The 4,457-nt window shown below is 34.7% G+C and overlaps 1 long non-coding RNA gene across 1 annotated transcript; it reads right to left on the bottom strand.

Annotated features, from left to right (window-relative positions):
* Window positions 1-840: 840 nt before the first annotated feature.
* LOC107835099 (uncharacterized) lies at window positions 841-4,397 on the bottom strand. Its single transcript, XR_001660929.1, has 2 exons — window positions 4,290-4,397; window positions 841-3,762 (listed from the first exon to the last, which is right to left on the bottom strand). It is a non-coding gene; the product is annotated as an uncharacterized LOC107835099 (long non-coding RNA).
* Between the last annotated feature and the right edge of the window lie 60 nt (window positions 4,398-4,457).

The raw sequence follows: 4,457 nt of genomic DNA, 5'->3' as shown, positions 1-4,457 counted from the left end.
TGGGATATAGAGAAGTAAAAATTGGTTTTAAAAAATATTCATGTGTATTGTCCTAAAGTATTTTTTTTAATTGTCAGTGTACATTATGTTATTGTTTTGTTAAAGTGGGGAGTTCAGAAAATGAGCATGTTTGAGAAATTAAACTTATTTCTGATGTGATATCCTTCCTATGCCTTTTGCAGACAGTATTGAAGCTAATGTGGAAAATGCTGAAGTTCACGTAGAAAGAGGAGCAGAACAGCTCCAGAGAGCCGCGTACTACCAGGTGAGACAGTTTTAGCTTTTCTTTTTGCCACTCTTTTGTAAAGTCCCAGCCAATAATCAACTCTCTCTGTTCTCTCTGTCATAGCAAAAATCCAGGAAGAAGATGTGTATTCTTGCCATAGTGTGTTCCATTATGCTCATCATTCTTATTGTTATTATTTATGTAGCTTCCAAGTAAGCTGATTTCATTCAAGCAGTGTTTCAGTACTCTATTTGGCACTGCAAAACCCCTTCCATCCTGACTTCACTGACAACCATTCACTTGGCATTATCAGAGCAAGAAAATATGTTCACTGTAAAAATATCTTCAAAGCTCATCAATATGGAGGGCTCACCAATTTAAAAATGTAGTCATCTTGATCATTAAATCTGCTGATTTGTAAAGTAGATGATGAACCTACTTTAACGTTGTTGGGGAGGCTGTGGGGGACTAGAGTAATGTTTGAGAGCAATCCGCTATATGAAATTCCTTCATTTCCCCTAATTATCTTACTTTATTGCGCTAACACTAGCTGCTGTGTATTTCAGATGTACAAACATTGTAAGGAATAACTGAATTGTCAATATTTTTTTTTATTTTATTTTATGTGTTCTGTTCTGTTTATTTGTTGTTCCTTTTTGTAAGTTGATGTTGTGGCATCTTCTGACGTAGATGAGAGCAGCCGGTCCCATCTTGCTTTGACTCATTAGCCTCAGAGGGACACAGTAGTATTGGTTGTGAGGTGGTGTATGCTGAAAATGCTAAACACAATTTTAGCATGAATATTCCGTTCAGAATATGAAGGTCGATGTAAACTCTGAAATGGAAGATTACTCTTTATATGACATATTTTAAGATGATTTCTATACTCCTAACAGAAAGCATAATAAATATCTTAAGCACGAGTATGATCGATGGTTGACTCTTCAATAAATAAATGTTAATTTTATCCTTCATGGATAATTCTCAGATATTAAGAATATTATTTTATCTTGTAATGCAAGTTCAAATAAGATTCGATCTGACAGTAGTGTATGTATTCATTACAGATTTTATTTAATTATTTTAACTACAGGTAACACTTACATATGGAGAGAAAGTAGTCACAAAATACCTGTGGGTATAATGTACTGGATTTGTAATCTGTGTCAGCATCTGTGTGTAACTTTGGATAGTTGTATCTGTGAAACATGATTTGTAAACTGTAACAAAACATGTTCATAACTCCTGGTACAATATGTGGTCAAATGCACACACAAATATTAAGAAATTATGAATACAAAATGAAAGTGCACAAACACAATTACAATTCCCACATACATTCAATTTCAACACAGATTTTTTTAACTTCAGTCTCAAGTTTAATAATTACGAATTCAAACCTTCTCCTACACCTACAAATTGTTAAAAAAAGTACATAGGGTTGCCTGATACACATAGACAAAACTGCATTTACACACACATCAGGTTACCAGTGCACAAGGGTTTTTGAGATTCATTTCATGCTTCCAGGGAGCCTCACATTCATGTGCAAGTGGTGCATTTAAATGCTGGTGGAAAGCTGGGTCATCTGAATTTTGTTTGGAATGTATTTGTTTTATCCTCTGAACGTTTGCCACTGTACTTGTACCAAAGTGGCAAAGATGTTATTTCTGTGAAACATAGAATACCTCAGCACTCCTTTTAAATACTCCAAAATAGTTTTTAGACATATTGTTCATTTTTGAGTCATGAAGATGTGATTACATGTTTTAAAAAAATGACCACTATTTGGTGGATTGGTTGATTGGCTGGAAAAAACAGGCAGTCAAACCAAGAGGAAAGTCCTGGTGCTCTGCTCTTAGAAGTAAGTAGAAGTTAAACTTGCTGCCTTTGCTTTCTGATTATGACATCTAGCAATTTTAAATAATTCCATATTACATTTTATATGTTTGGTAGTTTGATACTCTGTCCTCATTTTCCTGTGAGCGAGAGCTAATGTCCATTTGAGCTATGCTACTTCAGCTGTTGGTAGCCACGTCCTGGTATTTTTTAGTGTCACATTTCAGCGCAGTTTAAGAGAGCATCTTCAATCCATGAAAATTGTCTGTTGTGGTTCTTACAGTATCTGCCTAACAAGTTCCAGTCAAATTCCTAAGTCACGTTGCTGATTGATAATATTTGTGTAGTGTGAAATATTCTGATATGCCTTTTACCTTGTTATATTCTCTTAGTGAATATAATTACGTGAAATAAATTGCCTTTCAATTCTAATTTGTTGAATTTGTATGTGTATAAATAACCTCTTATATTTACTTCTACACAGAATAGAGCCTCCACGTTTGGTTTGGGATCATGTTATTTTCATACTGGAGGAGCAGGACCTTTCAGATCTCAGCAACTCTCTCATCCGATGGAGCTGCTGCAAGAACATACTGACCCCTTTAACAGGGGTCCTCAAATCCAGGAATCGATATCTGATGTCCTGCAACATTTAGATATGCCTTGGTCCAACACACTTGAATCAAAAATGATTTGACTCAGGTGTGTTAAAAGAGAGACGTCTAAAATTTGGAGGACATGGACCCTCCTGAACTGGAGTTGTACAACTTTCAGTCAGTTGCAATCACAATTACTTGCATACAGTGCAGTATGTGTAAACAGGACTTGTGGTGAGGTAGATACGGAGTTTGCATGGTGTGTTTACTTTAAAACCGTATTGATGACCATTTGTTGAAAGTCAATCACAAACATATACCCATAGTGGTCAAAATAGTTTGACCACTATAGACATAGTGGTCAAACTATTTTTATGGCAGAAAAAAAGTTTATCACAAATATATTAACAGAGGCATCGTTTGGTTTATACTTTAGAAAGAAGATGACAAAAATGTTTTCTGAATTAACTTTACACCTCACTGCTCAGAATTAGAATTAGAATAACTACAAACTTAGAATCCAGAAATACTTAACAGGAACAGTCACTACTTAATTACTTTTATATTACTACTTTTTAGAAACTAACTACTCACTTTACACCAGAAAAGGATTTAGATTAGTCATTTTGCTTTTTCTTTCCTTTGGTTTGTTATTTTGTTTGTATTTCCTTTTAACTCATATTAAACACTTTGAATTGCCTTGTAGCTGAAAATGTGATATATATATAAAATTACCTTACACCTTACCTTACTGCTCACGAAGGACATATTTAAGATTACCCCTAATCTTTGAGCCTATTTAATAAAATAGGCTCAAAGATTTACATGGATGGTTGCACAGCCACCTGAAGTTAACAATTAAATGTCTTAAAAATGACATGAATGTTCAGACATTAACTAATCAATTAACAACAGAAACGACCGTAAAGTTGTGTATTGAAAGAAGACCAAGGCTGGTAGACACACCATAATGTCTACCAGAACGTTAACCATCAACTACTGTAGTGGCTTGGAAGGCAGACGCCGTGGTCCGGTGAACTGCACAATTGTAAATTTGAGGTCGGTGTGGAACCTCCCAGGATCTTAGCTGTTGCAAGTTGTCTGAAGATGTAAGGAAAAGGATAAATAGACTTTAGTGTTAGAAAATATGTTTATTTTCCTGTACAACTGATGCACTGACAAACCTGACTTTGAAGGAAAATTACTGAACCTGAAAATTGCTTGTATCTTTACAGTGTAGATATAGACATTTTTACTTTTATGTCAATCAAATGTGTATGCATTAAATATTTTGCTGTCAAGGCTATTTATTTTTTCCAGTGGTGCTTAAAAAATTGACAATGCAAAAAAATTGACAATGCAAAAAATGTCTTGTCCTGTGAAAATATATATCTGAATATATTTTACCATCTAAATTAATCAACTTACAATAAAGACAAATACGAATACCAGATTTGTCCTGGTTTGCAGATGAAGTACACATTTGCTCAAGGGGGCCTATTAAAATGGGTCTTTGTGCATTTCACACAGATCCAGACACAAATACAGTTGCATCTGAAGATTCTGGGGACCTTGTGAACATTAGTCCAAGTCATTATTTATACTGAGAACATAAATAAGGAAAATACCTTTCAGTTTGTTCTGGTGAATAAGGTCTAGCAGTTGCAGATGATGTTCCTGGCTGGTCCAGGAACATCAAAATATGGCTTTAGTGACGGTGACCAACATCCAGCTATATTACCTGATCAAAGGTAATATCACTGTAAATATCTGATCAAGGATTAATTGGTAAATTA

The sequence above is a fragment of the Poecilia formosa genome, unplaced genomic scaffold (assembly GCF_000485575.1).
Source record: "Poecilia formosa unplaced genomic scaffold, Poecilia_formosa-5.1.2 Scaffold1013, whole genome shotgun sequence".
NCBI classification, from domain to species: domain Eukaryota; kingdom Metazoa; phylum Chordata; class Actinopteri; order Cyprinodontiformes; family Poeciliidae; genus Poecilia; species Poecilia formosa.
This window is presented reverse-complemented; position numbering and strand designations above follow the sequence as displayed.